A 23,539-nucleotide genomic window follows, 5' to 3' on the forward strand; every position below is an offset into this window, starting at 1 on the left:
CCCACCCACACACCAAGCACACACTAGGGCCAATTTAGAATCGCCAATCCATCTAGAAACCCAATTTGTTAATCAAAAACAATATTGTAGATTCTTGCACACTGGTGCCTCTACTAAAACAATACACATTTACAGTGACTTTCCCTTTTCCTCTCAGATTAGCAGCCCCTTGTCATTGATCTAATTCAAGCTCATTCATTGCCTGTGGTTTTTTTGTTAACTTTTGTAATTCATGGTCCAGACCCACGATGCTCTGCCTCAGGTTTTTGTTTGTCTGTGGATGGTAAAAATTTATAGACATTGTCTAATACAAGTAAACTGGCTTATTGAACCCCACACCAATAAAAACAGAGAAAGTGTTTTGTTAGGGTTCATTTTCTATGCCCTACTGACACCAGGTAGGGCTGTGGGATACAAATGTAATTGTTAAAAGAATTTGCTAATTTATATAAACATTTTAACTCATAATTTCAATTAACAAGGGAAATATATTAAAGAGTAGGAGCTGACATAGATTTTTCCAGGGAAGTTCCATTCAGCGGGGAATATCACTTTCAGAGACCATTGATAAAACACAGATGCACCTAGAGGAATTATATAGCAGAGGTAGACTTAATAATGTATATAAGACAGAACATGATATACTGTCCCTGCGGTGGGCTGGCACCCTGCCCGGGGTTTGTTTCCTGCCTTGTGGCCTGTGTTGGCTGGGATTGGCTCCAGCAGACCCCCGTGACCCTGTAGTTAGGATATAGCGGGTTGGATAATGGATGGATGGATGGATGATATACTGTGCACATGTTGGTCTGACTAATCTGCTGATCTCAGTCTTCTTATTCATCAATGTTTATAGTGAGAATTATCACAAAAATATTATAAAGCTATGGCCAATATTAATGAACAGTATATTTTAAGTTAAAAACAAAATTTAAATAATCTCGTCAAACTAGCGTAGAAAGTAGTAATCATCTAAAATGCAGAAAACCTTCAAAGCATTTTGGATTCTGGACCCTGTGCAGGCAGAAGCTTTTAAAATGAAGTACCACACCCTTCGTAATGACTTAGTAGTCTGCTAAGTCCAGTGCATGTTTACCATTTCCCTAGACAAGTCCAACAAACGGCGCTTAGAATCCAAAAAAAATCAAAAACTCTTAAATTATTGACAATTCAGGTGGCTGTTTCTCTCACTCTGTCAGTTGCTGTTCTGTATCATGATAACCTAACTTCCATCTCAGTCTTTTTTTTTTTGTAATACATCATTTTTTCATTTGGGGCAACAGCCAAAATTGAAAAATTGTCAAAACTAGTAGGATTCCTTCAGGCAAAAATCAAATGCAGATGCAGATGCAAATGCATTTAAATTTTTACTTTTGTAAATGTACTGTATATCATGCCGGGTGCAAAGAGCAAGGTAATAACACTACACCCTGCATCCTTAGTTCATTGACTGCAGACATGTAGAAAAAGTTAAAAAATCCAATCATATTACTGTTTTTTTGTCAACTAACTGAGTAAATGCTGATTCAAGGTGCATGTTATGACTAGACTACAGTATTGTAATTACCATATATACTTGTGTTTAAGTTCTCCCACGGATAAGTCGGGGCTTGATTTTACCGTATAATTTCTGGTATTTCTGTGGTTGGGTTGGCACCCTGCCCAGGATTGGTTCCTGCCTTGTGCCCTGTGTTGGCTGGGATTGGCTCCAGTAGACCCCCGTGACCCTGTGTTCGGATTCAGCGGGTTGGAAAATGGATGGATGGATGGATTTCTGGTATTTTATAATGTCGGTCATATAAGTCGAATGTGGAAAATTCACACTATTGGACCAAGAGATTATAATATGCTAATGCCCACCAGAGAGTAACCACAGAGCACACTGCTGTTTTATCTATGTATTGTGCCTACGTGACCACACAATAATACCCAAACTATTCTGAAGCGACGTTTGCACTGTTTTATGTTTTTTGTATCTCACTGCCCTCATACACCTTTATCTTAAGAGCATACCTAGTCTACGATGGAGCATTCGATCAGAAGAAAATATGAAGCTGGTTTTGAATTAAAAGTCGTTGAAGTGGCGAATGAAATTGGTAACTGCGCTGCTGCAACAAAATTTGATGTATCTGAGAAACTGGTGCAAGATTGGAGGAAGCAATAAGATGTAAAAAAAAAAAAAACTTAAGTGTTGCATTTTTGAATGGGTGTATAAGTCGGGGTCTGATTTTATGATCAATTTTTTCGGGGTTCAAGACTCGACTTATATGCGAGTATATATGGTATGTTGTTTCACATCACCATTTAAATCCTATTTATCACTTTAAGTAAAAAACACTAAACTATGGGCTTTGCTGTTCATAGACTTACTTTTGCTGTTCCCACTGTTCAAAAATCTTTCCTACTACCAATCAGAAATCAAACTCACTATTTCCTCAGATTTGTCTGGCATAGTCGCCATAAATCAGTAAACACCTTCTGCCTTTTGTCGATCATAGTTACAGACCCCACCATCCAACACGCAATCGAGAAAAGCAATTTTAAGCACAATGGCTAATCTGGGCCCTGCCCCATTTTATCATCATCTTGCTGACTAAATTCTCATATACATTAAATAATCTCAGTCTTTACAGCTAAAATCACAGCATATTGAAACGGAGCAATTTTGATTTCTTTATTAAACTAGTTGTGTACTGTATATAAAAATAAATAAACACCCGAACATGTGTCTTCTGAACCCACTTCTTAAATTCAGGGTTATAATAAAATCACATCTAAATGTATGCATTAATAGCAAAACAAAAGAAATAAATAAAATGTGGTAAATGTCAAAACAATGCATTGTGTGTTACATATTCACAAAGATTGTGAACAAGTTACCTGTATGTATTGGTATTAGGTTGTTAAGATCCAATTTTGTTTTATTTTTGTTAACATCATTTAAAAGAATTTTCCACCCAAAAATTATATATATATATACTAGTAAAATACCTGCACTTCGCAGCGGGAAGTAGTGTGTTAAAGAAGTTATGAAAAAGAAAAGGAAACATTTTAAAAATAACGTACATGATTGTCAATGTAATTGTCATAGGCTTATTTTAGTATTGAGAGTGAATTTGATGATTGTAATGAAAAGGCAGGAGTCACCAGCAGGAAGATGTGAAGGAAGGCGAACGATAACAAGCTTGAAGCGGTGGAGTAAAGAAGAAGGGAGCAGTGAGCATGACGAACAGCTTAGGAAAGTAAGGAAGCAAGTGAGGAGGCACATGAGCGCGGGATGTCGTTAATGTATATAGGCAGGGAGCCAATCACGTGGTAGGTGCGCAGACAGCGGATGTGTGGAAAAAGGAAGGGGGACCGGGGTCGGCCCTTGTGCATCTCTGTTAATGGAAATAAGGAATGAAACTGCCAAAAGGAGAGGTCAGTTCTGAAAGTTCCTTATGGCATAATGGTGAGAACCGCCAAAAAGAAGACGTTATTTTCGAAAGTTTGTTACGGGGCATGGCGTGAAATGAAACATACTTAACATTTGTAAGTATAGTGTAAAGGATGAGCATGAGAAATTTGGGCTTCCTATGTATATTGGAAGCCGCAGAAATAGTGTGGAGGGGTTTTGCCTATCTATATATACAGTTTAGGGGGTACACCCATTTCCCCCCCTTGGGTGTTGCAATAGGACATGAAACATACCTAACTTTTGTAAGTACACTGCAAGGAATGAGCACATAAAATTTCAGCTTCCCACCTATATGTATAGTGTGAGAATTAGTGATTAGTCAGTGAGGGCTTTGCCTTTTATATGTGTAGATTGTGGCAGACAGCCAGAATACTTTGACTATGGAAGGAACGGGGAAGAGAGTATTTCCAGGACAGTTTCTCCCATGGACTGACAGAGGCCAGCTCCCTTGGTTTCTAGCCAGGCCATGTGTCATGATCATATAAGCTCAACCCTGTTGGGGCCCGTGGCCACCGCCAGGGGGCGCATGGATGTTTTCTGGGCCATATTTGGCAGCACTTCCTCTACACCTGTAAGTGCTGCCGGAACAAGCTCGTTGTGTCCCTGAAGTCCTTCCAGATGCCCTATAAAAGGGGGGCCAGTCACCAGGAGTCAGGAGCCAGAGTCCGGAGGAATCCACATATCAAGTCATCCAGTCATATGCTCACAACATTCCAAACACTTGTGTTTCTACTAAAATATTGTTAAATAAATAACTTCCAAAAAACAATTTCATGCATGAAAATGGAACATACTCAGACGCAAATTAGTGTACGAGTTGAGGTGATAAAGTACGACTTGAGGTGATAAAGTAGTTCTTAAGAGTGATGCCATAGGGAAACCATTTTTGGTTTTCAAAAGACCCATCAACATGAAGGTTCCAGAAAGAAACTTTATTTATTTAGCAGTCTCCATACAGAGAACCATCAACAGGCGGTAACAGATTTATGAAATAGCAGTGGATCTTGATTTTAAAAGGACCCTTGCTACATATGTCCAGTAAGACAGGCTAAGTCCAGGTTTTCTTAATCAGTTAGTGTACTGCAGCCCAACATACATTAAAGATTTTGTTTTGTTTCTTTGTACATATTAGGAAGTTTTTCAAACACAAAGAACCAACTTCATATGCAAACAACCCTGACGAGAATGAAATGGTGCTCTGTCCAGCAATGAAGCTATGAAGAACCACCCAACATGGTTCCTATGGTATTTTACTATTATTATTAAGAGTGTAATGTGATATTTTCTTCATTGACATTTTGATTATTTTTGGTCTTTTGCAGCATTGGTAAACATCCCTTTTATATCAGAAACATTTTTCTCTCTGTTCTGCATGAAAACATAAGATTAAAATTTCTTCGTAACCATTTCTACAAAGTACGTGGGGTAAGTAACATATTAAAAAAAATGATTTTTGGGTGGAGAATTCCTTTAATGTTTTTTCATTTGTTCTTTGTCATGTTAGGGGGTTTTGCAACATTAGGATTTCATTTCTGAGGTTACATTTTGACTCAAATATATCAGTAATGTTGATAAAATGATGTCACATCTTTTTGCAATGCCATATTTGTTTTGCTATGTGTGCTACCATTTTGCATTAGCTTTGCTAGGCAATGATTACAGGAAATGTGCTGTGCTGAATAGATTGGTCTCCTCCTGTTTGTCAAATTTCTTATTTTTCTAAAGTATGCTTGCATGGGGGCAATTGTGAAAAAAATATAAAGCAGCTAAACAAGAACTAAATATTTCCACAATAGTAACTTTTAGCAAAGTTAAATAAAGCAAAAATAAATAATTCTGAGGTGCAAATATTGTTAAAATTGAAACCAAATATTAAAAAGTCATTAGGTTTGATCCTTAAATCAAAATTGTATGTAATAATTATTTGGTTGCTAATTATGTCAACACATTTCATCAAAAAAGAATTAACGTAACTTCACAAATCAGAATCATACATTTTGTCATAAATTAAAGTATTTTTGAAGATGATGGAAATGTTTTATTAATGCTGGGAATGCATGTGTGGCACAAAATCATTCTGAATGCTATACTTTATATATACTGCTCAAACAAATTATAGGAACACTTTTTAATCAGAGTACAGCATCAAGTCAATGAAACTTCTGGGCTATTGATCTGGTCAGTTAAATAGCAGAGGGGGTCGTTAATCAGATTCAGCTGCTTTTGTGTTAATGAAATCAACAAGAGGTGCACTAGAGGGGCAACAATGAGACAACCCCCAAAACCCCCAGGTGGAGGCCACTGACATTTTTCCCTCCTCATCTTTTCTGACTGTTTTTTCACTAGTTCTGCATTTGGCTACAGTCAGTGTCACTACTGGTAGCATGAGGTGATACCTGGACCCTATAAAGGTTTCACAAATAGTCCAACTTCTCCAGGATGGCACATCAATATATGCCATTGCCAGAAGGTTTGCTGTGTCTCTTGGCATAGTCTCAAGGGCATGGAGGAGATTCCAGGAGACAAGCAGTTACTGTAGGAGAGCTGGCCAGAAGGTCCTTAACCCATCAGCAGGACCGGTATCTACTATTTTGGGCAAGGAAGAACAGGATGAGCACTGCCAGAGCCCTACAAAATGACTTTCAGCAGGTCACTGGTGTGAATGTCTCTGACCAAACAATCAGAAACAGAGTTCATGAGGGTGGCCTGAGGGCCCCATGTCCTCTAGTGGGCCCTGTGCTCACTTCCTGGCTCTGTGGAGCTCGATTGGCATTTGCCATTGAATACCAGAACTGGCAGGTCCACCACTGGCGCCCTGTGCTTTCCACAGATGAGAGCATGTTAACCCTGAGCACATGTGACAGACGTGAAAGGGTCTGTAGAAGCCGTAGAGAACGTTATGCTGCCTGTAACATCGTTCAGCATGACTGGTTTGGTGGTGGGTCAGTGATGGTCTGGGGAGGCATATCCATGGAGGGACGCACAGAAAGGCTAAACAACGGCACCTTGACTGCCATTAGGTATGGGGATCAAATCCTTGGACCCATTGTCAAACCCTATTCTGGTGCAGTGGGTCCTGGGTTCTTCCTGGTGCACAACAATGCCCGGCCTCATGTGGTGAGAGTATACAGGCAGTTCCTGGAGGATGAAGGAACTGATACCATTGAGTGGCCCCCATGCTCACCTGACCTAAATCCAATAGAACACCTCTGGGGCATTATGTTTCGGTCCATCCAACGCCACCAGGTTGCACCTCAGACTGTTCAGGAGCTCAGTGATGCCCTGGTCCGGATATGTGAGAAGAACCCCCAGGACACCATCCATCGTCTCATTAGGAGCATGCCCCGATGTTGCCATACAAGCACATGTGGGCCATACAAACTATTGAGTACAATCTTGAGTTGCTGTAATGAAATTTCGGCAAAATGGACTAGCCTGCCACATCATTTTTTCACTTTGATTTTCGGGGGGTCTTTGAATTCAGCCCTCTGTAGGTTGATCATTTTAATTTCCATCAAATGATGTGGCATCCTTTCATTCCAATCAGTATAGATATCCAGCAGGATTTTTTTCCCATTGAGATCTGATGTGTTTTCAAAGTGTTCCTTTAATTTTTTTGAGCAGTATATAATATTTTGAAGTTTCAACTAAAACTGCAAACGTTCTTCTACTCATTGAAAATGTTACTACAACATAGAGACCAAAAATACATTTTTTAAGTAGATGGAAAAATGAAATGATTGTTAAAGGTGTCTGTGATTAGTCACAACTCTGTTTCCATGAATTCTATGAAACCCTTTGGCTTTACCAAAAACTATTTATAAACATTATCAAAAGAACAGCAGCTTCTTCATTTCTTTTAGTGCCTACCTTTACTAGTTGCTCCTTTGTCTGTATTACTGTTGAACTTCATTTGTCACATTTTCTGGCTACATTGAGTGGCCACAAAGGACAGATTTGGGAGGTTTGATTCACCATAAGTTTGAGGTTTACAGGGAATTTCTACTGTAAATGATTCTAATGCTGGATAATTTTTTTTTAGAATTTTTCACTGCTCTTACAATGTTCAAAGTTGATAGTAAACTTTGTGTAATGGTAAAGCTTTGTTACTCGTACTGACTAAGGGTTTTTAAATACACGCAGGTCTTGTGTAATAGCATGTATTATTCATTTTCAAAACATACAATGTTTAAAACTACAGTGTTTTAAATCTGCACTAAAAAAGGTGCAAGGAGTATACAATCATTTTCTTTTCAGTAGAGGTGAATGTGGTTTATGGTATTATATTTTTACAGTTTTGAATTGTACCTTGTCTTTTTAATTTTTTTATAATAAATAATACAGTATATTAGCATTAGGAGTCATGGCTGTATCTCAGTTATTCCTATACAGATGTTAAGCCAAGCTGATAACTTGCAGCTGTTCTTCAAAACAGTGTGAGTTGTGTGCATTTGGCAGCCGGATGGAGCAAACAATTCAAAGTTTCCTGAGCTGTATGCCAAAACATCATACTAAAATCAGAAATTTTGATACATTGCATTAAATGCCTGGAAAAGCTCATGTTTACTTAGTTTTGATGCTATTACTGAAACACGAAAGGGTAATAAAGTTATTCATTCATTTATTCATTTTCCACCACTTATCCGGAACTGGGTCAAGGGGCAGCAGCCTTAGCAGTGAGGCCCAGCCACACTTGCCAACTCATACTGTGGGATCCCTAGGCATTCCCATGCTATCTATGATACATAATTCTCCAATTCAGTCCTGGGTCTTCCCTGGGGTCTCTTCCCAGCTGGTTGTACCCATAAAACCTCCACAGGGAGGTGTCTGGGAGGCATTCATATCAGATGCCTGAACCACCTTAATTGGCTTCTCTCGATGTGTAGAGTAAGAGGATCTACTCTGAGCCCCTCCTGGATGTCTGTGCTTCTCATCCTGTCTCTAAGGGAGTGCCCAGTCACCCTGTGGATAAAACTAATTTCTGCTGCTTATCTTATCCTTTCATTCATTCCCAAAGCTTATAACCATAGGTAAGAGAAGAGACACAGATTAACTGGTTAATTGAGAGCTTTGCTTTCAGGCTCAGCTTCTTCTTCACCACTATGGATCAGTATAGTAACTGTATAATTACACTCATATCCCCTTCCCCTCACTCATAAAAAAGACCCTGAGATGCTTAAACCCCTCCAATTGAGGCAGCAACTCACCTCCTACTTGGAGAGGTCAGTTCACCTTTTTTCTACAGAGGACCATGGACTTAGATTTGGATGCATTGATCCTAATGCCTGCCAGTTCACACTCTGGTGCTAATGGTCCTAATGAAGCCAACAGGACCATGTCGTCTGCAAAAAGCAGCAGTACAATTCTCCCCTCCCTTCCCCTTCCTGCCTGTGTCTTGATATTCTGTCTATGAAAATCACAAACAGGATAAGAGACAAAGCACAGTCCTGGCCGAGTCCCACACTTACTGAGAATGGTGCTACTGTTTTTCATAATATGTAGCTCTCACTGTGATTATACAGGAACAGTATAGCCTTTATTAGGGGCCCCAGAACCCCTTACTCTCCCAGAAGCCCCACAGAATCCCTTGAGGATCATGGTCATATGGCTTCTCTAAGTCTAAAAAACACATATAGATCAACTGGGCATACTCCCATGCCCCATCTAGTATCCCTTTGAGGATAAAGAGCTGGTCCACTATTTCATGGCCTGGACAGAATTCACATTGCTTCTCTTGGATCTGAGGTTCCACAACTGAGTGGAGTCTCCTCTCTGATACCCTGGTGTAAGCTTTCCCAGGGAGGGCAAGGAATGTGATCCCCCGAAAGCAGGAGCGGGACGACCACCACCACCCCAGTCTTCCACTCCAGGCAAGTTCCTGATAACCACACAACACTGAACAGTCCAACAATGTACAGAGCCTTCAGCATTTCTGGGCAGAACTCATTAACCCCCCCAGGACCTTGCTACTGTGGAGCTGCTTAACTACTTCAGTGACCTCCCTCAGGGAAATGGGCATTGACTCCCCATCAGCTTCTGGCTATGCCTCCTCCAAAGATGCTATGCCCATCAGGTTCAGGAGCTCCATAAAGTTGTTCTTCCTTCAATAGACTACATTCTCAATCCAGGTCAGCATTTCTCTAGCCTTGCTGAGAACAACCTCGGTGAAGCCCTGCCTTCTCCTTCTGAGCCACCTGATGGCTTACCAGAACCTCTTTAAGTTCAATACTTAGTTGTTTTCCATGGCCCCACAAAACTCCTCCTACACCCGGAATTTTGTTTTCTTTACTGCCAAGGTTGTCAGTACTTCTCTGTCTCCAATGCTAACCATGCACAGTAGGCTTCCTTCTCCAGCCTGATGGCATTCCTCACCTCTGGGTCCTTTGGTTGCCACCAGGAGAGGCAGATACACAACTGTTGTCAGCTGCTTCCTGAATAGAGACGTTAAACAAGATCCATTTGCACTTTGTGTCCTCAACCTCCCTAGGAATGTGAGTAAAGCTCTTTTGGAGTTGGGAGATAAACTTTTTTTGGACATGAGTTTCCCCTAGATGTTTCCAATCCATACTCACTACTCGCTTAGGCTTTCAAGGTCTGTTCAGGCACTTCTCCCACCATTTGACCCAATTTACCACCAGGTGGTGATATGTTGACATCTGATCTTCGCCAGAGTGTTGTAAACATTGTGGCAGGTGGCCGGGTTTGGTCGTCAGCCGCCTGCCTATTTAAGGGGCCGCCTCCCTTCAATCAAGGCTGGAGTCGGGTGAGGAGAAGGACGAGGTCGGAGAGGAGGGGGCGAGGAGAGGCCCGAAGTGTGTGTGAGAAGAGAGAGAAAAAGTGATGGCTGTGGAAAAAGCCGGGACTGAGAGAGGTGGCTGTTGGAGAAGCCTGGACTCTGGGAGACTGTGGGGGTTTGGTGGTGATGCACTTAGGATTGTGTATAATAGTGTAAATAAACGTGGGGTGATCGCTATAAATGAGTCTGCCTGTCTGTGTCCGGGCCGTACCCTTTCACAGTGGCGTAGTTGGCAGGATGCTCCACCTGGGTCAAGGTGGGGACCTGTATTGTTTAAATTGTCTTTGGAAGGCCCGGCACACCAGGGGAGCTCACCCATGTGCCGCAGGGGTGGCATGCACCCAACCCTGCAGGGAAATGTAGTGTCGCGGACCATTAGCGGTCCGCCGTTGGACTTTATGTTTCAGGGGCGGCTCTCAGACGCGGCGGCAGCAAAGGGAGCTGCCGAGAAGGAAAGGCTGCAGCTAGGACAGCCGCAGCAGCCGCGGAGTTGCCCGGGATCTTGTCCCCGTGTGAGGAAGGAGGACGAGATGGCTGCCGACCGGAAGTCCCTCCTTGCGACAGGCACGGGCTTGGATAGCGTGTCCTGTGTGCCCGCCAGCGATTGGATGGAGGCGGGACCAGGGAATGTCCATCCCGTGGCAGCCAGAAACCCGAATGGGCCGTAGGAAAAGGCCCATAGAAAGCAGTCAGCGAGTGGTGCTGCTGATCAGGTAAGCACACCGTCGACTGACTTTCTCTCCTTGGCAGCGATCCTGCAGCAGCTGGAGGAATGCCTTCTGCTGATCGGATTGCCGCCACCCGAGCGATGTGCCCTCCGGGCGGAGACGCAAGGATCAAGAGGGACGGCGGGCGCGCCAGCACAAGCGCTGCTGGCGAGAGAGGAACGGCGCTGTGCTGGACCTTCTGACCGGGGGAGCACAGCGGGGACGGTGAGCAGGACCGCCCCCGTAAAGCTACGGACGCCGGCAGGGCAGGGTCTGTCCTTTTACGATAGGAAGGCTTGAACTGCTGAGGCATCCCAAAGTAACAGGAGGAGTCGGAGAAAGAAAGCTGGCTCCTCCGATATGGGAGGACGTGTTGCTGGGTGCACACGTCCCACAAAGGGCCGCCCTTTGCCGAGGCAGAGGGAAAACCCGCAGACTGGGAGGCGAAACGAGAGTGTGCTCCAGTTGGCAGTCCCGTGGCGGGGACCACGGAGATCTCGGATGGGGAGGCTGAGAATGAGAGCATCGGGGTGCCGGTCGGAGTGGAGAGCGTTGGCCCACGCACAGGGAAAGCGCGCAGAGGCGCCGCATCAGGGCAACGTCTCCGCCCCGTGTTTTTCCTTTTATTTTATTGGTCCGTGCCCTGGGATGTAATATATCGACCTGCCGCTGAGGAAAATCTGTCCTCACGGGACAGGCTGGTGGCCCCGTGGAGTCTTAGCATACGGGGGAGTATTGTGGCAGGTGGCCGGGTGTGGTCGTCAGCCGCCTGCCTATTTAAGGGGCCGCCTCCCTTCAATCAAGGCTGGAGTCGGGTGAGGAGAAGGACGAGTTCGGAGAGGAGGCGGCAAGGAGAGGCCCGAAGTGTGTGTGAGAAGAGAGAGAAAAAGTGATGGCTGTGGAAGAAGCCGGGACTGAGAGAGGTGGCTGTTGGAGAAGCCTGGACTCTGGGAGACTGTGGGGGTTTGGTGGCGGTGCACTTATGATTGTGTATAATAGTGTAAATAAACGTGGGGTGATCGCTATAAATGAGTCTGCCTGTCTATGTCCGGGCCGTACCCTTTCACAACATATAGCCGATTATAAAATTGATCACAAATATCTGGTCTATGGTGCTCTGCTACAAAGTACAATTATGAGCCACCATATGTTCAAACATGATATTTGTTATGGACAAACCATGCCTAGCAAAGAAGTCCACTTGTGTTTAGATCAGGCAGACCTACCCTCCCAATCAAGCCTCTGCAGGTGCTTCCATTGTTACCCACGTTTGCATTGAAGTCGCCCTTGAGCACAACCATATCAAGTTGTTAATGCTCCACCTCATCCATCAACTTCTGCTTCTTTCCCACAAGGTTGGTGATATTCCATGTCCCAAGAGTCAGTTTAAGTGTACGGGTTTCAGTCTGCCAAGACCTCTGCTTTCATCTGCTGCCCAGGTCACATCTCATCTGGCCCCTATTCCTCCTGCAGGGGTTGCACACAGAGGAGGGTAGTCCCACATGGCAAGTTCAGGTTATGACCAACTGGGCCATGTGGCAGGCCCAGCCAACAGGCACTGGCTTGTGGGCACTCTACCAAAGCCTGGTTCCAGATGGTGGCCTCGGTAACCCCATACCAGGCAGGGCACTATTTTATCTTTGTAGAACTGTATTATTAGGGTCTGTGAATCACTCGTTGCTTGATCCCTCACCTTGGACCAATTTGCCTTGGGTGACTCTATCAGGAGCTTCTGCTCCAGACAATATAGCTCCCAGGATCACAGGGGATCACTAACCTTTCCATCACAATAAGGTAGTGATTTCTGCAGAGAGTAATGAAGTTATGTACTTTTAAAATATTTTTTTCAGTAATTTTGGCAAATTATCTTTTTTATTTTACAACTACTGCATGTGATGATTGTAAACTACTTGAATGCTTGAATATCTTGGCTCAGCTCACATATAGTTCCAAATCTGTTTATGTGATAACTCTAAACTCAGTTTTCCTGTTGTGAGGGCTAAGAGCAGAAATCACATCTTAAGACTAACAGAGTCTCCATTAACCGTAAGGCCACAGCATTACACTCTTAAAATTAAGGGTGCCAATTGAAATCAAAAATGATTCTTCAGAGCCATAAGAAAAACATGTTTGGTTTCCTAAGGAACCATCATATGAAGGTTCCAGAAAAGGCTTATTTTTTGAGATGTGTAACAGGTTCCATAAGTAAACACGAATAAATGATAATGTATTTCTAAAATTCAAATGAGATCATGATTTTAAAAGGACTCTTGCGGAATACAATAACACAGACTAAGTTCAGATTTTTTTGATCTGTCAGCATCAATCTACGTAGCCTACAAGCCTACTGTATATTAAAGATTTCTGTCTTGTCTCCATATTAGGAACCTTTTCAAAGCCCAAAGAACAAAGTTCATCCACAAAAAAAACATATACAGAAGAAATGGTTCTTTGTCATGTTATGGTTTTGCAAGTAACCACACAGTAAAGAACTATTTAATATTACTGTTTAGAGTGTGTGTTGTTCCTTGGTATGACTCTGCACCTTTTTGCCCTGCTTGCCTTAAGGGGCCAAGAAATTTTAGTTAATTAACCCTTTCTGCCCTGACATCCTATTACTAGTACATAAATATGCAGCCGTTTTTGTAAAGCACAGGTATGTTTTCAGCCGTTTGAACTGGGCGTGCTACTATTAGCGCAGACTGGAGAGACTGGCAGTCCGAGAAACATGGAAGTGAAAACGGACACTTCCGGACTGTGCGCAACACATAGTAAGTAGCTCCACTTTCAATTTTATTTTCTCCAGAAGATTGAAGTATTTGGCAGCTATTGTATAATAATCATGATAATTTTCTACCCAAAGGTAGAATATCTCAGAAAATAATTTTTCCCATAAAAACAGAAAATCCAGGCCAAAATGGTTAATTAACTTATGGACAGTGTGGTGCCCGGCGGGTGTCCATGCCCGGCCGGGACGCCTAGGAGGAGTGGAGGAGGGCTTGTGCCTCCTCCAGGACACGAGGGGGCGTCCTCCCTGGTGGCTTTGGGGACCACGGGTACGGAGCTTAGAAGCTCAACCCTGTAGGGGCCCGTGGTCACCACCAGGGGGCGCCCCAATGCCTTGGGAACATTGTCCCTCAGTACTTCCGCCACACCAGGAAGTGCTGGGGGGAAGAGACTTGAGGGCACCCGGTGGACTTCCGGCTTCTCCTTGGGAGCTTCCGCCACACAGGGGTGTGGCTACGGAAGTCCTGAGGATGCACCTGGAGCCCATCCGGGGCACATAAAAGGGGCCGCCTCCCTCCAGTCAGGAGCAAGAGTCGGGAGGAAGAAGACGAAGCGTGGTGGAGAGGAGTGGAGGCGGACCAGAGACTATAAAAGGCATTGTGTTGTGGCCAGGACTGTTAAGGGGTGATTGGTGCTTTGTGCACTGGGTTTGTGCACTTTATTGAATTATTATGTTTAATAAACGTGTGGTGGACTATAATATGGTGTCCGTCTGTGTGTGTCCGGGCTGCGTATCACAACAGCCTGGGAAATGGGAAATGAGTATACTACATAAGAACAGAGCAGTATTGACAAAGTGAAACAGTTGAGGAGATGAATCAAATTTTAAAGCCAGAACCAAATTGAGAATCAAAAAGTCAGAATACTAGATGTCAATGCCAAAACGCTAACCAAATTTCAAAGTCAAAACTGAATGCAGAACTTTTCAAAACCAAAATTCTGTAATAACACATGCAGAAAGTTTCTTTATTCATCCTCAAAACTCAGGGGGTAAAAGATCTGTCATGCTGGTTTATCATGTGCTGCATCTATAAAATCAGATAATGTGACTTCCGGGACAGCAACCCCAAACAAACAAACGGTGTGTGTGGCAAATGGAGCCATCAAAATGGTTACTTCAATTAAAAAAAAACAAAATGGTGTTGTGGTAAAGTGAAAATGTAATAATAACAAAATGTACTTTATTCAAGAAGTTATCTATAAGCAAGCTACCCATCCAGAAATAATCTCTAATATTCAAAACAACTAAAACAACAAAAAAGATTCCCAGGAAATAAATATTAGATGCATAATAAAATTTTCAGACTTTCCAACTCATAACAGTAAGAGTAGAAACCATATCCTGATATTCTTTTGGTGACAAGTAGTTGCCAACCATGGCCTGGCTCTGACTTATGTGACCTCAGTGGTTTTGTTTCCAATTCACCATTGATATTGGCAGTGATGATTGTACTCCTTAGCCTCCCCTGCTTTTTCAAACTGCCATAGACAGATGCACTTTCATTACCTGTGTTGTTTTGCCATTGTCCAAGTCCCCGTACCATCCTGCTGGTGACATTCTTACTGTCACCATCCCACCTGAAAGAAAATCCCTTAGAATAGAAAAATTAACATTAAGAGTGCAGAGTTGAAATCTTAAGAATCAACTATTGTTTTATAGTCAACAAGTGTACTTTATAATGAGTTAATATTTTTAAGGATAAAGGATGTGGGCAAAACAAACTTTACAAAGCATTTAATTTAATAGGATCAGTTGAATATATCCTGGCCACTTCATAAGGACTTAGTCCACTCTATGTACTATATGGACACATCACAATAATCTTGAACTTGAACGTAATTCATGAAATCTAAAACAGTTACCTGCTGAGCATCCATTTGCTGGAAATTCCGTACCACATAAAATCAAAGCAGGGTTTGAGGCATAGAGAGAAAGAACAATATCAGTGGTAAATGCTGTGCTCTGAACCTAAAAGGCAGTCTCATATTTGTGGTGAATGAGCTACTATTGCAAAGACTGCATCTCATAAGAAAGTGCCGCTTGAGTTCAAAGTTAACCTAGCACTGGCACTCCTTACAGCTTTGGGTAGCACAAAGACAAACATTTTTGAAGTACTTACAAACAAACAAAACTGGAAAGCTGGAAATCATGGCACAATTAATTACTGTAAATGGTTGTCAGAACTTCAATGCCACAAATCTTTGAACAGCCAGTATAAGAAAAGGTGGCAGAGTAAAACATTTTCACCATTGCCTTCACTTATGGTTAATCAGGACAAATGACGGCTAAAAATATTGGTGTACTCAAATAACAAAGAATCTGAAAACACAAATCATTAAGATCTCCTAACTGAGAAAATCTTTCCGTTTCAACCAGTCCCATATTGGAGTTCTGTGAGAATCTGGCTATAAATATTTATAAATGTAATTCAAGGAGAAAGACACCTGCATGGCTGCTTAATTAAACAACTCATGAGCAGTGACTATCAGAAAATTATTTCTTTATGCATACAGGAGCAAAAATTAGGAGGGTGCTCCCCTCAACTTTCTCATATACTGAGATAGAGGAAAAGGTCATCAACAACAACAACAACAACAACAAATCAGAACCACTTCCAGTTGCGCAATATTTTCCAGATATCTTATCTCTTTGTTTCTCATCATAACTATTTGATAATATCAATATGCAATTATTTATCTCTATTTATAATCAAACTTTTAAAATATTTTCACGCTTAGGGAGGTCAAAAAAGGTGGTGGAATTTTTAATGATTGCATATGTATTACTTAGATTACGTGCAAAGTAAAAACAGTTATGGTCACCTAAAAACATAGAAAAAGTTTTAGTATTACATAATATTTGTTGCAATACATTGTTATAGGTAAAACTACATTTAGCTAAATTTAATTATGATAATGATGGCAGAAATAAAAAAAAAAATCATAAAATTAAATGCATTACTAGGAGCACGATGGGGACGTAGCAGTTTATTGATCCCATTACATCTTTATATTTACATGGCATGTTCAATGTTTACACGTTATTGTTAAACTGATGATGTATAAATTAAAATAAAATTAATAATAGTTATTGAAAGAATATGTGTTATATTAAATACAGTTTTTAATATCATGTACAAATTTACTCAGTATGTGCATCTCGAGAACTGCAGGTCTGACATTGCGGTCAGCAGCACAGGAGCGCCACAGGGGACTGTACTTTCTCCGGTCCTGTTCAGCCTATATACATCGGACTTCCAATACAACTCGGAGTCCTGCCATGTGCAAAAGTTAGTTGACAACACTGCTATCGTGGGCTGCATCAGGAGTGGGCAAGAGGAGGAGTATAGGAACCTAATCAAGGACTTTGCTAAATGGTGCGACTCAAACCACCTACACCTGAACACCAGCAAAACCAAGGAGCTGGTGGTGGATTTTAGGAGGCCCAGGCCCCACATGGACCCCATGATCATCAGAGGTGACTGTGTGCAGAGGGTGCAGACCTATAAATACCTGGGAGTGCAGCTGGATGATAAATTAGACTGGACTGCCAATACTGATGCTCTGTGCAAGAAAGGACAGTGCCGACTATACTTTTCTGGCATCCTTCAACATCTGCAATAAGATGCTCCAGGTGTTCTATCAGACAGTTGTGGCAAGCACCCTCTTCTACCGGTGGTGTGCTGGGGAGGCAACATAAAGAAGAGGGACGCCTCACGCCTGGACAAACTGGTGAGGAAGGCAGGCTCTATTGTAGGCATGGAGCTGGACAGTTTGACATCTGTGGCAGAGCGACGGGCGCTGAGCAGGCTCCTTCTCAATCATGGAGAATCCACTGCATCCACTGAACAGTATCATCTCCAGACAGAGGAGCAGCTTCAGCGACAGACTGCTATCAATGCCCTGCTCCACTGACAGATTGAGGAGATCATTCCTCCCCCACACTATGCAATTCTTCAGTTCCACCCGTGGGAGTAAACGTTAACCTTATATTAAGTTATTTTCTGTTATACCTGTATTTTTATCACTCTTTAATTTAATATTGTTTTTTATCAGTATGCTGCTGCTGGAGTATGTGAATTTCCCCTTTGGGATTAATAAAGTATCTATCTATCTATCTATCTATCTATCTATCTATCTATCTATCTATCTATCTATCTATCTATCTATCTATCTATCTATCTATCTATCTATCTATCTACTGTATATTTCCATGATACAAAAACTTCAGATGGTTGTGTAAATAAAATACTACTTCTGGTTGAGTAATTTTTCTCAAATTTCATATCTGTTTGCTTTTTATCATTTTTAATATCTATACAAAAATTAAATCATCTATCTGTAGTTATAACCATAGTTTACTTGAAAATTCATGAAAGTATTCAGTACCAGAAGTGGTCCAAAAGTTGATAGGATTTCTTATTTTTGATATAAAGTAGGTGTACAGTACAAAATCTTATTGACTTAGGTCAAAGCGTTTTTCGAGTTATCATGTTTATACACAGACATAATTTCAAAAATGGTATTTTTGGACTAAAGAAGGTCTAAAACATAATGATTCATCAAAATCTCGAGGTTAAATTTTTTAACAATTTCTATACTTTCTCTATACTATGTATACGAGAAAGTCAAAAGCAAATGGTGATTAAAGAAAAAAGACAATTTCTAGGTAAGATTTCAATAATCAATTCTTGGAGGAAGAGAACCATCAATCTATTTTTTCTCATGCATGTGTGTCAGAGGAGCACCTTCCAGGCTCATCACAAGCCCAGGGTTAGAGGAGGCACTGTTGCCAACCATGTTGTTTCCCTTTCCTTCCACAGGTCCAAGAAGACACCCCATGAGGGCAATTGACTCCACCCTTTCCCGGCTTGGGTGCTATAAAGCCTGGACTGCAGGACAAACCAAAACAAAAGCCAAGCAACGGCTATCCTTTGTGATATCTTCTTTTCATTTGTCACTTGGGAAAAAGATTGTGCCTTTGCATCTCTGCTTTTGTTTTATTTTGTTAGGATTAAACAAGATGACCCAGCTGACATTTAGCATTTCTGGGCTGGGTCATTCCTCCACTTGATGGCAATATATACAAAAGATGATTACTCTTGTTGGACATAAAGACTCATTGATATTTTTAAGTATATTTTACCACAGATGTACAGGCACAGAAAATAGATGACACATGGGAAACAAATTACTATGGAATAAGACATATGCTGTAAGGTGCCAATGTTACATTTTTTTTGCTTATTGAAGGCAAAAAAAAACTACTAACATTAATACATCCTTCTGAAATAATTACTGAAGCAACATTTATTGTCAGATCTTGATGATTTACCTGTGGAAAAATCACATAATTTACCTGTAGGCTGCTACTTAATGACTAAAGTGAACCTGTGCATAACTGATCAACAGGTACACCTAAATTTCATTTTATTTTTCATTGGACCTGACAATAATTAACTTTAAAACATCCCACTTTACCACAATACAAATATAAATCTACCTAAATACTTCTTTGAAGCCCTTGATTAGGTAACCTAGCTTGCCAAATCTATATGGGCCATTGTTGATTGCTTTTAATGGGTGAAGCAGGAAATATATAACTAAAAACAGAATGAGCTGATTTTTTCTTCTGATGTTTTTAATGCCTTTTCTTCAAAGGATCTGATAACCAAAAAGATTTTTCTTCATCCAATTAAAGTGTCATTAAAATCCAAGAACCCAAGTAGAGTTATCTGTCAAACTCTTTAACTTTATGCACTGGTCTGAGATATTTCCATCCTATAATTTCTTTATGACTAGTGTTTTCCATTTGGGTACATTAGATCTGGAAGGAATTCATTCAGAAAGAGAGATAATAGTCACTGGCAATATCATAACTCCAGAAAGTTGTCATCCCATCCAAGGCAACGCTGCATCACCAGGAGATAATATTGAGTAATTTTATTTTTTCTGGTGAAATGAAAAAAAAATGGAATTCAAAAACAATTAAACACAAAGTAAAAAAAATCTTGTTAGGAAACTACATTTCAATTAAATGTGGAGTTAGTCACAAATGTGGAGTTAGTCATATAGTACAGTCTGTAATATTTTATCAGAATGAACAGCATTAAGTGCCACAACATCAAGTGACAAGTCAGGGAAAGCGTAGGTGTGAAAAGCTGTAGCTTTCTGTTCTGTAATACAGTAAGTACCAGCAGGATAATCTTAAGTAAATAATTAAAAGGTCTGTGCTACTTACCCACACGAGTGCCTCCATTGGATTAATTTGTTTATGCTTTAACTTTCGTTGAATGACTAGGACCTGCTAATTAAACATCCTGTGAACCTCGACCAAAAAGGAGTAATTTTGGTCCATCCTATCTTAGCAATATCTGTGGATAGCCACGAATGACCAGGAAATCAGAATCAGATAGGGTTAATGTAAGTAAAGTGAAAAGATAAAATTTCATTTACCCAAATTAGAAACAGCAGAAAGAAAAACACCACTTGTCGGAAAGGTGCACTAAGCTCAGTTCAGTGTGTTGCATTAAAATGATCAAATTGTCTTAAAGCATTGATGATATCAGAAAGAAGGACCTAGCTTGCAAGTCAAGTCAAGTTGGGGAGCATGCACTGGTACAGTGCGTTGCCGCACCCACTACACATCGAAACAGCTTGGGATCCCGGTTGGCAACCCCCCAGGCAGACCACCCTCCGGAAATGACCCTCTATCTGTTGCAGTCAGGTATTACGTGGGTGACCCTGGTCCAGCCACTCGGGTCCCCAACAATGAGGATCTTACAAGCTGTATCACCCTCGGGGAAACGCGCCACATGGCCGTAGTGCCGTAACTGATGCTTCCTCACAATGCAGGTAATGTGCCTCATGCGGGACTCCATGAGCAACCGCTCCTTCGACACAAAGTCAAACCAACGGTACCCAAGGATTTTCCGGAGTGACACAGTACCAAAGGAGTCCACTCTTCGTCTCAGGTCACTGGAGAGCGTCCATATCTTGCAACCATATAGCAAGACTGGAAGCACCAGGACTCTAAGACTTGGACCTTCGTCCTTTTGCTCCGTGGTTACTCTCTCAGGTGAACATTAACATATCATAATGACTTGTACCAATAGCAGATGTTTTCCGCATTCGACTTATACGATCGACATTATAAAATACCAGAAATTATACTGTAAAAGCAAGTCCCACCTTATCCACGGGAAAACTTATCCATGAGTATATACAGTATATGAACATTGTAAGAAATCACATGCCAGATTCAAATGGATTTTTGTTAAAAATTCTAAGGCAGAGAACATAGTGTAAAGTTTAATGATATGAATAGGAGCTAATTTCCTTGTTAAAATGTATAGAGTACTAAAACGCTGACTGTTCATGCATGTTATAAAGACAAGAAGGCAAAAATGAAGCATCACATTGTGCATTTCTATGGGGCCTTTATAGTAACCTGAAAGCAGACAAATCTAAATGGGAAGGACAAAAGGGCTTGTTTAACCGGTTTTTCTACGCACCCAGAGTGAGCACCTCCTAATTAATAGTGATGAGCGAACCCCACATAATTCACTTCCCCTTGAGTTCCACAGAAATGTTCAGAAGCTTTGCCAAGCTCTGCAAAATGCATTGAAGTCAGTGGGGAAGGAGGAACTGAACTAGTCCTGAGTGGATTATAATAGTGAAATGGTCTTTTACATGACCCTGAAGGATATAGAACAGTCTGCCAACTGAGTTGGACTGATTATTGTGGCCAAAAATGTCAGACAGCAGTGCTAACCATTACAATGGAAACAGGGACCAGGAAGCATGAATTCACTGTGGCTTGGCCTCCACAGATTTAATAATACCTACTCACTTCTCTTTAATCGAAAAGTTGTTTTTTTCCCATTATGCTTTTGCTTTCTCACTACCACTACTAAATAAGCACACTAAATTACGTGCATTCTTCACTCCCTCCTGTTTGAATCAGCTTCAGAGCACTCTAGGTATTAAATTATATTCTTATAGGAGTAGCCGCAGGTATTACATACAGGACAACTACAAGTTCATACAAAAAGACATTACCTTTAAGATAGAAATACACCTACACATTACCAGTTCCGATCTGTGTGTGCATTTTTGTGTTTAAATGTATTTACAAGTTTTATGCTAATCTTAGCCAACTACTAGGATCAGCATTATAAACTTGGGGGCTGTCTAACCCACATTGGCTGCTACAGCTCTGTGATGTTATGCTGGCTTCTCAAAGCATCATGGGGCACTGGAAAAAAAGTTTGTCTAAGCCAGCTGTATGACAAATTTTCAGGAAATATTTGTTAAATGAGGTCACCGGTGAACCTTGCAAATTCTCGGCAAAAATCACTTTGGCAAATTTCATGGATCAACTCTACTTATCAATTAGCCTAAGAAGACAAAATAAAAATACATGCAAATTAAAAATAAACTTTTATATGAACTAATAAAAAAGGAAGCACAAGACAAGAAAGGATATGTTTAAGAAATGCACAATCCTTAATACAACAGAATAGAACACAAAGAAAATATCACAAAAGATGCCTGTAATTACCCTTCTAAAATCAGCAAAGCAGACAGCTGACCCACCAGAAAATGCACATGACGTTAAGTAGGTACATGCACACCTGTGCCCCCCCATTGCTCACACATGCAACCAAGAAGCTAATAGTCAGCTAAAAACATAAAATATATTACTTAAAAAAAATGAGAAATGTGTTTAGGTAGCAGTGGAAGCTATTAGATACATGGCTGTTTTTGCCAGCTTTTTCTTAGCTTCTGGAAAAAAGAGTAAGTTTAAGAGCTACCACATCACTTTGCCAGTAAAGAAAAAATAGAGTGATTTATATTCATGAGAATACTGGATTACTTTTTAGAACAAAAAAATACTTCAATATAAAGAGAACCAAAACGTGTTAATAAATAAGTGGCCTATTTCTATGAATCCATTTGCTTACAGGCTGATACCTCAAATCATCTGTTTTGGTTGAAGACCAATAATATACATTATATACTGTGGCCTGTCCATCCATCCATTTTCCAACCCGCTGAATCCGAACACAGGGTCACGGGGGTCTGCTGGAGCCAATCCCAGCCAACACAGGGCACAAGGCAGGAACCAATCCCGGGCAGGGTGCCAACCCACCGCAGTACTGTGGCCTGTTTGAAAGTTATTATTTTTTACAACAAGCCTCCTTTATCTTATATAACTAATTTTCTTTAGCAGATACTACCCAGGGCAGCATTACAGACAAGTAGTAGAATTCATGACAAATTGTATATATGTACAGTATTTTCTAGCTTAAACACAGGATGGATTAATTATTTAATAAGTGTAAGGGGTGCATTAAACTATGAGTGACTCATGAAAAATTATCTGATTTCTCTGGCACAATGTTTTCTAATCATCCATTGGAGGTGCAAATACTAAATAATCTTTCTTCTTTACTATTTATGTTAATGATGCTGCTTCACAGATCCAATATTCTGGATTTGAATCAACCTGTCTGTGTAGAGGTTACATGTTTTCCATGTCTGCGAGGATTTTCCTCCCACATCCACAAAGATGCCTAGGTTGATTGGCAGTTCTAATTGGCCTTCTATGAGTGTTTTCACGTGTGTGTGTGTGTGTGTGTGTGTATGTGTGTGTGCAGGGGCCCTGCAATTGACTAGTGGCCTGTCCAAGGCTCTTTCCTGCCTTGTGCCCATTGTTGCTAGTGTAGACTCTGGTCTCAGACACTCTTGAATTGAATTAAGCAGGATTGGGAATGGTGTATATACACTCAG

The sequence above is a fragment of the Erpetoichthys calabaricus genome, chromosome 6 (genome assembly GCF_900747795.2).
Source record: "Erpetoichthys calabaricus chromosome 6, fErpCal1.3, whole genome shotgun sequence".
Lineage (NCBI taxonomy): Eukaryota > Metazoa > Chordata > Cladistia > Polypteriformes > Polypteridae > Erpetoichthys > Erpetoichthys calabaricus.